The sequence below is a fragment of the Lipotes vexillifer genome, unplaced genomic scaffold (assembly GCF_000442215.2).
Source record: "Lipotes vexillifer unplaced genomic scaffold, Lipotes_vexillifer_v1.1 scaffold753, whole genome shotgun sequence".
NCBI classification, from domain to species: domain Eukaryota; kingdom Metazoa; phylum Chordata; class Mammalia; order Artiodactyla; family Lipotidae; genus Lipotes; species Lipotes vexillifer.
In genome coordinates this window covers 292,311-303,522 of record NW_006783618.1, presented here as the reverse complement: position 1 = coordinate 303,522, position 11,212 = coordinate 292,311, and the positions used below count along the sequence as shown (strand labels likewise).

The 11,212-nt window shown below is 46.5% G+C and overlaps 1 pseudogene; it reads right to left on the bottom strand.

Moving 5' to 3' along the window:
- Positions 1-5,263: 5,263 nt before the first annotated feature.
- Positions 5,264-5,717, bottom strand: LOC103074325 (60S ribosomal protein L26 pseudogene; annotated as a pseudogene).
- Positions 5,718-11,212: the final 5,495 nt, after the last annotated feature.

The following is an 11,212-nucleotide window of genomic DNA, read 5'->3' as shown; positions in this document are numbered from 1 at the left end:
CCTTTTTCCCTTTCATCTTCCTGCTGCATTCAATACGTGCTAGCCTCCTCCTTGGCACTCCACGCAGTGTCTTTCCTGCTTAACAGCTTTCTGGTTCTCAGTCCAGGGATCTTTCCTATCAGAGCACAGTTGCTTTAGTTGCTTTAGCTTCAGCCTAACCACCCCCACCCCCCCACCGGAACACACACACACACACAGGTGGGGCTGGAGATGGTTACTTCTTTTGGCAAGACATGAGGATACCCAGAGGCCCCCTTAACTACCGGAGATATCTGGACTCTGTCTGGACAAGACCCTGCATGCTCTGTTTTCCACTCTATGGCCCAGTCTCTGAGTGTTGCTGGTTGGAAGGCCTAGCTGTGCTATTTTGATAAGTTTATGAGGACCTGGCCTATTTTCTGGGTCCCCAAGCACTTCACTTCAGGAGGGGGTGGGGAGTGTGGACTCTAGAGGGTGCCGCAATTGTGTGTCTGCTAAAGCAAGGTCTCCGGCTGGATGGAGTTAATGGCTCAAGTGAGACATTTAGGGGCTGGGATGGAACACAGGGTGGTGATGGGGAGGAGATTTAAAACTCCCATTTGCTAATGGCACAGGGTAGGAGTGCTGAAAGCAGGAAGGGTTTAGAGGAATCCACCCAAGGCAAGATTTACCGGCAGACTGTGGCTGCCCTGTTGGTCCCTTAGATCTTTCCTCTCTCATCATCTCCAGTTGCCCCATCTAGAGACACATGGAGTAAATACACCTCTAAAAATGCACATTCTGGGACTTACCTGGTGGCGCAGTGGTTAAGACTCTGCGCTCCCAGTGCAGGGGGCCCGGGTCCGATCCCCGGTCAGGGAACTAGATCCCACATGCATGCTGCAACTAAGAGTTCGCATGCCAAAACTAAGGAGCCCACCTGCCACAACTAAGACCCGGTGCAACCAAATAAATAAATAAATATAAAAAACAACCCCAAAAGTAATAAAAATGCACATTCCTTTAGGATGACCAAGGGACTACCAGCCATTCACTCTTTATTTCCCTATTTCATCAGATTGTCTTTTTAATCACAGAGGTGGCAGAAGCCATCTCATCATTTTATAGCTGGAAAATGAGGCCCACAACGGTTAATGATTTGTCAAAGGTCAGGCAAATATTTTGGAGCACAGGCAAGACTAGCTAGATCCCAGGTCTCCTGACTCCGTGTACAGTGCTCTCCACTGCTCCCAGGGTGGGTCTTCAGACTTCTGCCAGACTGGCTTCACTGCTGCATGGTGAAATGAGAAAAACAAGGACAATGTGGCGTGCTCTGAACATAGCTGTCAGGTTGCTGCTTTGTTCTGATCACCTCCTATTCACTCTGTTGTTAAGGGAGGATTCCCAGATTCCCACCCTAGGGTTTTGGAGATGGTTGAACACGTGACACCTGACACTGGACAGATGTGATTGACAGCAGTTCATTAGTCACCTGTACTTACAGCCCGGAGGAAGACACCACATGCCAGGCACTGCCACTCAGGGGCTGCACTCAGGAATAGTGAAAAAGCAGGAGCTGTGAGAGGCAGGCTTTGTCGTATCCAAAGGATGGAATGCTCATTTCCCGCAGGAGGATATGATTGGCTTGTTTGAATAATTCTGTGGGCTGGCAGGGAACGGAAGCCTGATTCTCAGGGATAAGCAGGGATTATACCTGGTCCCTGTGAAAAGGAGGGTTAATTGACCAGAAGAACTTATCAGCAGAAACTGATAATTGGGAAGGAGAATTTGTGGTTAGGCCACTTGAGACCCTCCCAATTGGATCACATGTTAAGACAGCTTTTGAGCCCTAATTTTGGGCTAATTGAGGCCACACACCGGCCCTTCCTTGCAGTGGTCTATTTTTTCATTCTAAGGTTATACCTTTCCACTTTTTTGAACTGATGGTGGTAGATGGTGTGTTTTTAATGTCCCTTCTAGGCACAAAAAGAAAAGTGGTAACTTTCTGTTGCTCCCCAAACTTCTCTGGAAATATGAATAGTCTATGTAATTGAAAAATCTTGGAACCACGGCTTGACCCTCTGCTGCCTCTCCTAATCTCTAGTTGAGGTCAACTCCTTGAGTGAGGTCACTCCCCGAAGAACTGCATGTTTGGTTGGAGAGTATGACAAAAAAGAGAAGTTTCTCTTAGAATGCAGGGCAGAGGGCGAGAGGTCAAAGCACCAATGGAGATAACACTTTCAACATTTATTTAAGAAGGTTTATTCGTGAATGTTTAACTAATCAAATAATTAAAAGACATTTTTTATTTTTAAAACCTTATTTCTTTGTTTACTTTTGGCTGCTTTGGGTCTTGGTTGCTGCGTGTGGGCCTTCTCTAGTTGTGGCGAGCGGGGGCTACTCTTCGTTGCAGTGCGTGGGCTTCTCATTGCAGTGGCTTCTCTCGTTGTGGAGCACAGGCTCTAGGTGCCTGGGCTTCAGTAGTTGTGGCACGCAGGCTCAGTAGTTGTGGCGCACGGGCTTGGTTGCTCCTCGGCATGTGGGATCTTCCCGGACCAGGGCTCGAACCCATGTCCCCTGCGTTGGCAGGCGGATTCTTAACCACTGTGCCATCAGGGAAGTCCTGAAAGACATTATTGTTAGGCACAATGTTCTAGACACAGGGCTAGACACTGGGAGTACAAAGATCAATAGAGCGCAGTCTGCCTTCTAAGGCTTGTCCAGTGGGGGAGATGAAAATGGTAAATAGATAGAAGACAGTAGGGTAAGTGCAGAGGTAGAGATGTGTGTAAAGTATTGTGGCAGCTCAAAGAAGGGACAACTAATGACCCAGTCTGTCAAGAGAGGCCTTGTTGGAAGAGGGGAGGCATGAACTGAGTCTAAAGAAAAATGGGAGTTACCCAGGTGTAGTAGATTGTTACAGTACTGACCTCCAATGAATCACGTATCCTGATGTCCATGCCCTCATGTGATCTCCATCTTCATTGACTCTGGACTTGGCCATGTGCCTTGCTTTGGCCAATGGGCTGTCAGCAAAGGAGATGCAAGCAGAAGCCTGATAAGTGTTTGTAGTTGGGACTTGCCTTCTTGGAATTCAGTTGCCACATGAGAAAGTTTGAGCGACCACGTAGAGAACTGAGGTGTCTCAGTTTGCATCAACCACCACTTGGGATCAGCTAGCCCCCAGTTAACCTGCCACATGATCACAAACACATGTGTAATCCTAACTGATGCCACCAAGAACAGAAATGAACCACCCCCAATAAGCCTACTAAGGTGGTTTTAAAACCTGGATAGAAATTCTTTGATCTTCCTTTCTCAAGAAGTGAAGTCTGTGTCCCACCTGAGTCTTAATGGATTTGTGACTGCTCCCACCGACAGAATACGACAGAAGTGATGCTAAAAGACTTTTGAATTTAGGTCTTAGAAAGGCCATATAGCTTTTACTTTGTTTTCTGGGACACTTGCTCTTGGAACCGCCATATGCAATGTCTGATGACCCTAAGGCTCTGCTGTTGAAGCCCCCGTCCTGTGGAGAGGCATCATGTAAACACTCTAGACCCAGGTGAACCTAGCTTTCAGAGTCATTTCAGCCCAGGCTCCAGTCATGTAGATAAAGAAGCTTCCAGACAACCCAGCCCCAAGCTGTTTGAGTTGTCCGCCTAACTGTTCGAGTTTTCAAGCTGAGGCCCCAGATATTGCGGGACAGAGACAAGTCTGAATTCCTGATCCACGGAATCCATGAACTTAATAAAACGGTGGTTGTTTGAAGCTGTTGTTTTAGGTGATTTGTTATGGAGCAATAGGTACCTGCTACATAAATTGGTACCTAGAAGTGTGGTACCTAAACATGCTTTAAAAACCTAAACATGGGGCAGTGGCTTTGGAACTGGGTGGTGGGCAAAGGTTTGCATGGTAGGCAGCAAGGAGGCTGTAGTGCAGGCTGGAGGGGCTGTGAATGAACTGGTGGGAGAGGCTGGCAAAGCCGTAAGGAAACTGCTTGGAGGCTGGACCAAGGGTGACTCATGTTATATACGGTGGGGAAACAATTGGCAAAAACATTGCTTTTTTGGTAACAGAAAACGCACCTACTGAGATTGTGGATTTAGCTAAAGGGATCTAGAGACAGAATGCTGAAAGTGTCACTTGGGTGCTTCTAGCTGGCATGATAAGGTATTATAAGAGAGATGAGCTAAATGAGGATCTGTTCAGTTTGCTGAGATGGAAAAGAAAACTGGTCTCATTTCCGGTCTCTCCAGCAGGCAATAGATCCGCAAAGTGAGAACTAGCCTAAATCAAGCATATGATTGTAGAAACTTTGTTCAGACCCCAAGAAGATTTAAGACGGTGCTTAGTAGACCTTCTCAGTTAAACAAAAGGGTTTCTGAGAAAATTAAGGATGCTGTCCCACAGCAGAAATAGAGTCTTCTTGAAACTACTTATGCATGTGACTTTTGGTGCACAAAGTGAACCCAATAATACGCACAGAAAACCCATAAAGTTTTAAAGAGCATTGTATTGGCAAGAACTCTATCAGTTTGGACTCAAAGGGAATGACACAGTTGAAAATGAAAAGATGCCTTGGGCCCCTCAACTGTCTATGGGCAGTAAGCTGGCCAATATTCACACAGGCCTTTTCTTATGGAAAAGAAAATCCTCTCAGAGGGCAGAACCAAGAGCCCAGAGGATATAACTAGAAGCCAAGGGGAACTGAGCTCTATTCAAGTAACATTCCCTGCCTCTGGAGTAGGGGTCCTGATAATAGTGCCTGGCTGGATTCCAGAATGGCTTTGAATTCCATGATTGCTACGTGCCTCCTGTTTCTCCCCCTTGTAAGGGGAGCATCTACTGAGGTTATCCTGTACGTGATTTACCATTGTATGCTGGGCACGTGGGGAGCAGATTTCTTGTCTTGTTAGCTCACAGGCTTCTGGATCAAAAGGAGCCACACCCGAGGAGTTGTACCCCAGGAGATTCAGCCACATCCAGACCTGCTGCATGTTATGAGATCAAGGACTGTGAGCCTGCTGTCATGACTGGATACTACTTTGGGTGTTTTGGTAGGGGGCGTATATTTCACATGTGGGAAGGCTGTGCATCATTAGGGGTAGAGGGCAGACTGTGGTAGATTGCTACCTTAATGGCTCCCCCAGGGAGTCACACCTCTTCCATATTGATTCTGGGCTCAGCTATATGACATACGTTGGCCAATGGGATTTGAGCAAACGTGATCAGGCAGAAACTTCATAAATGCTTGTGCATTAGGGCTTGCTGCTTCTTTTTTTTGTTTTCATTTTAACAGTTTTTAATGAAAGTTGTATACAAGATTACTTTCTTCCTGCATCTTCTCAATTGTTTCTTTCTTATATTTTGCCTTTTTCCTTTCCTGTTCGGCAAGATTTGGCTTTACATTCTGCGGTCTTTGTTCAGTTTTAGCCTGGTGATAACCACCTTGCTGGAGTGAATGCCCACATGGACAGTCGTACCATTAGCCTTCTCCCGCTGCACTCGTTCATTGCAGATGACATATTTCTTCCTGTAAACCTGGACCACTTTGCCAATTTGCTGCCCTTTGTAGTGCCCTCGTACAACCTGAACTTCATTGTCCTTTCGGATGGGCATGGATCGAACATTGTACTTCTGTCTCAGCTCTTTAGAGAGAGGGGAAGACATAATCTTCCTGCGAATGTGGGAAGGTGCACTGAAATTCCTTTTCCGGTTTTCCATCGGTGAAAATTCACAAAGGGATTGAACTTCATTTTGGCCGCTGGCACTTCAGCGATGGCTGTAAAAGGGAAGAGGGCTTGCTTCTTAGAGCCCAGCTGCCACGTGAGGCAGCCCAGGCTAGCCGCGTGGAGAGACCTGAACTGAAATGCTCCAGTTAACAGCCCCACCGAATTGCCAGGTATTGAGTGAGACGTTCCAGGATCGTCCAGCCCCCAGTCCACCTGTCAGCTGACCACAAATGCATGGGTGAGCCCTGTAAGTCCGTTTGGAGTACACATGAGCCGTCCCAGCTGACCCCTGACCAAACTGCTGACTCACAGAATGGTTGTTGCCTTTAGTTACTAGTCCAAGTGGTTTGTTACACAGCAGTAGATAACAAATAAACCAGGTGAAGAGAAGGAAGGGCATTTAAGGTGAAGGAGAGGGCATGAACAAAGGCATAGAGACAAAGCAAAGCAAAGCGGATGTGGGAAAATACAGGTGGTTTGGGGTTGCCTGTGGCAATGAATGTTGAGAGGGATCGCTGGCGAAACGGGGAAGACTCAGTTGAGGGACGTGGGTAATGTGAGGTCATCAAAGTTTTATCGGAAGGGTGCGGAATGGCCAGAGAGATGCATTCTTTCAAAAGATTACTCTGGGGCGGTGTAGGGGATTAACAGAGGGCCACATGGAGCGTCTCCTGCTCAGCTGGTCCTTTCGTCTTGTAGTGGGTTCAGAGCAGAGGTGGAGAGGCAGAAGGCAGCTTCTGGGGGAGCAGGGTGGTGTGATAGACACTTCCTTGAGGTCAGGGTCTGTGTCTGCCTTATTTACGGTTGTACCTCTAGGGCCTCCAGGTCCTAGCACAAAGTAGATTCTTAATAAATATCTTTGAATGAACATATAAAGAAATAAGAGTAATCAAGTATCGTCGGTGCTGTTTGTCAGGCAAAAAAGGGAGGAAATTCCAAGGAGAGTTTGGGAGAAAGTAGTGGTTACTTTTCCGGAAAGGAGAAGAAAGGCGTTTCCAACAGAGGGAGTCTCAGAAACAAAGGCATGGAAGCGTGAACTGTGTCTGGGGAATAACACATTCTGAAGTTCTGTGTGGTTCACACATGGAGTGGGCAGGGGGAGTGGAGGGATGGTGCCTGCGATGTGGCTGGGGAGGGAGAAGAAGCCAGATCACAGAAGACTGGATTTATAAGGCTAAAGGTTTTAGACTTTATCCAGTAAGCAGTGGGGAGCCATGGCAGGCTCAGAAACAGGGAGAAGTGTGAGGAGACTTGCTTTCTGGAGAGATGAGTGGAAACTGATGCGATGGTGTGGGATTGGAAGGATGCACAGGACTGGATGCCGCACAACTGGGGACCGTAGGAGTTCGGTTGAAGGGGATGAGGGCCTGAAATGGGGCAGGAGCAGTGGAGATGGAAGAGGTGGGGCAGATGAGAGAGACCCACACGGGAGAATTCACAGCACACGGGCACTTCGTCGGTGTGTTTGGTGAGGTCTGGCAAGAATTCCCAGGTTTTTGGTGTGGTTGCTCTGAAAGAAGAGAAGAGATGAGGCAGCTTTGGGGCAAAAGATCATGAGTTCAATGTCAGCCATGTTGAGTTTGAGGTCCTGTGGGACGCGCAGTGCAGAGGTCCAGGCTGGGGCCGAGGAGCAAGGTCTGATCGGAGGGCAAATGTCTAGTAGGTGTTGGCAAATAGGTGGTAATGAGCGCCCAGGGGGCATTGTGGTCCTAGAAGAAAACAAAACCCAGGACAGGACCTGAAGGAGCACTGGTGTTTAAGCCACAAAGGAGTGTGAGAAAGTGCCAGAGGGATAGGAGAGCCAGGAGAGAGCCGCACGCCAGGAATGGGCAAGTGGTCAGTGGTGTCAAGTAAAGACTAGAAGGCATTCATTAGATTTAGCAACAAGGTGGTCACCGCGTGAGGACAGTTTCAGAAGCTGGTGGGAGCTGAGGTCTGAGGTCATTGTTTAAAAATATAGGGTTTATTATTATTTAGGTATGGCAGGGCCAGCAGATGAGGAGATGACTACCACTGCAAAGGTAGTTGGTTATATTCATAGATCTCAAGAGGGATGCACGCCACTCTACGGGGGGGTGGGGGTGGGGCCACACTGGGAAAGCACTAGTGTTGGAGATGGAGGCAAAGGGGAAATCGTGGGCAAGAGCCATTATTGTGGTTTCTGTGGGAAGGGACAGATGAGGCAGATTAAACAGGTTTAGGATTGGCTAGTTTGAATAATCTCAGTGGTCTCTGGGGCACAAGGGTGTCTCCAGTTGGCTGGTACCTGGCCATGGGATGATTAGGGCAGGTGGCTAGTGATCTGGAATGTGAGAGCCTGATAAAGGAGATGGTTGAGGGTGTGGGCACCCTCAAATCCGACTGGTTAATTGAATTAGATTGGTTAATTAGTTTGGTTGATTGAATTGGTTGGTTTGCATTTGAAAGGTGCGCTGGTGGGTGAGTGGTTTACTGCTTCCAGGAATTGGCTGCCCCTGGGAGGGGCGGTCACCCCAGATGTCAGAGCATCAGAATACAGAAAATAAACTACCTGGTTAATATAGTCATGGGTTGGGCAGTGAGTCGGAAAAGACTGAGGATGTGAACCTTGTATGTGAGGGGCTGATGGTGGTTTCCTCTTCTCTCAAAGGCGGCTAGAGGTGGCGAGGGGGGTTGCTGGTTTCCAAAGCAAAGGACTGGACTCTCCCATGAAGGTCAGGACCTGCCCGCTGGTGAGATCTTGCTCGTGCCCATCTCCTGGGCAGCAGCGCCTGGCAGAGCATGGGCTGTGGGGCTGCCTGGGCTTTTTCAGGCTCAACCTCAGGGTTTTGGCTTGGCTGAGCTCAGCTCTTCTCAGTCTGCACAAAGTCAGAGGAGGGCCAGCAAGGGCTGTCTGAGAGGTGAGAATAGTCCCCCTGAGTCCTGACTCAGTCTCTCCAGTAAAGGGAAAACGGATTAGCAGTTTTTTGGCGGGTACCGCTGTGCCTAGGGATAAACAAGACTCATCCTTGTGGAATGTGAGCAGAGTTAGCATTTTTTTTTTTTTTACTGGCTTTTGGGGAAAACAAAAAAATATGGGCAGAGGTCCCACAGCTGTCTGAAGCCACCTCCACCTTAACTTTCCAGAGCCAGGACACATCTTGGGCAAAGCTGCCTTGTAAGCAAGCTGTTACCTCCTGACTCGCAAGCTCATGATATGTTAACTCCTTCTGAAGAGGCTGACAATTACTCAACACCCCTTTCCAGCTGGCTTCAGCCAATAGAATTGCGGCATGCAAATACAGCATCCTGCGGCTACTCTGGGTCAGGCTAATCCAAAGTAGGAGGAATTTTCTCTAAGAGGGGAAATTCAACTCTTAGACGGGGAAAATGAAAAAAATTAGAAATCTTTTCTTTATGTTGGAGGCATTTCTGCTGCTCGTTGGCAGGAAGGAAAGGAGGAGAATGTCGATGGGTATTCTTTTTTCCGAATGCACTGAGTAGGAAAGCATGTGTTTCAGCTTCTCTGGTGAGAGCATGAGGTACAGTCCAGGAGTCCGTGTGATGCTGTGTGTGGGGGCGGGGGGTGGGCAATGGTGGTGGCTGGAGCTCTCTGTTCACTTAGAAACTCCCCCCAGCCCCTCTCTTCAGCTTTCCCAGGAAGATCTCTGTCCATCCAGCCTTCCAGGAGCTATTGGAGGAATGGGCAGACCTTGGGGGGGAGTGACTCCGAGTACAAAATCTTTCTTAGCCCAAACCCTGGGAGTCATCCTGTCTTGCTTTCACCCCCATAACCAGCCTTTCCTCTGAGTTTGAATTCTACCTGTAAAATGCTTCTTGGAAGCAGCTCTTCTTTCCACCCTCATTGACACAGCCCTAGCCCGAGTACTCATCTTCTCTCACTTGGAGTATTGCAGTAGCCTGCTAATTGGTCTCCTGATGCCAGTTTGTTGCACATTGCTCCACAGTGCTACCAGAGTGATTTTTTCCCCCCGAAACCATGTTTTAATTTTTTTTTACATACTTAAAATGTTTGTAATGCATGAATGTGGTTCTAAATTCAATGATACCAAAGAACATGGAGTAAAAAGTAAATCTTGATCAACTCCTGTCCTCTAGCCATTGCTACAGTTGTTAGCAATTGTGTATCCTTCCTGAAATAATCCATGAATATAACATTGCAAATCTGTTTTCTAGAGGAGAGGTGTGGAGCACACACAAATGTAGTCTTTTATACATTTTGCTGTGCATCTTATTTTTTCACTGAACAGTGTCTCTTGAGCAGCATTTTATTGATATATCAGGACATATGGATTTGACTAATTCTCTTATCAGTGGTAGAATATTCCATTTATGATCATATTACAGGCTATTTAACCAGTCCCCTATCAGTGGCTATTTAGGTGATTTACAAACTGTACTATTACAAACAATGCTTCAGTGAATGATTTATACAAGTATAATTTTACATGTGTTTGATCTATCAAATTTCTTAGGATTTGAGTGCCTTTAAATATTATTACTAAATGTCCAATTCAAATTATATTACTAAATATTTTCCCTCTTGCAAAAATGAAGAACATATTCATAACTTCAGTCCAAACTCTTCCCTGAGCTCTGGCCCATTGATCAACTATTACTTAGTATAGCCACGTGAAGATCTGATATGTCCTAAATTGACCTCCAGTCTTTTCCACTGCATAAATGGGACCCCCATCAGCACAATTGCTTACGCCAAAAACTCTGAAGTCATCTATGATTACTTCATTTCCCATGCCGCCCACTCACGTCTCCCATCTACCTTCCATAAACCTTTTAACACCACAGCCTCCTACAGCTGCAGTCTTCCACCAAAATAATTTCACCGCTACCACTCAAAGCTTACATCATCTTTCCTCTGGACTAATGCAGTCATAATAAGAGTAAATGGCTTATAAAGCACTTTCTATGTGCCGGGCACTGTCTAAGTGTATTACAAATACTAGTTCTTTTTAATCTCAAAATAACCCTCAAGGTAGGTGTACCATTTTTAACCCCGTTTTACAAATGAGGAACTGAGGCACAGAGAAGTTCATCAACAGGTAAGAGGCTGAGCTCTTGAATACGATTTTCAACTGTTCCTTAAAGTTCCTAAATAATCCTCCTTGTGCCCCTTACAGGCCATTTTCCAAATCAATACTCTTTTTAGACGTGGAGCAGATCATGTCCTGCTCCTCTTTAAAACTCTTCAGTGGGGACTTCCCTGGTGGCGCAGTGGATAGGACTCTGTGCTCCCAGAGGGAGCAGGGGGCCTGGGTTCAACCCCTGGTCAGGGAACTAGATCCCGCATGCATGCCGCAACTAAGCGTTCACATGCCAAAACTAAGGAGCCCGCGAGCCAAAACTAAGGAGCTCGTCTGCCGTAACTAAGACCTGGTGCAACCAAATAAATAAATAAATAAATAAATAAATAAATAAATAAATAAATAAATAAATAAATAAATAAATAAATAAATAAATAAATAAATAAATAAATAAATAAATAAATAAATAAATAAATAAATAAATAAATAAATAAATAA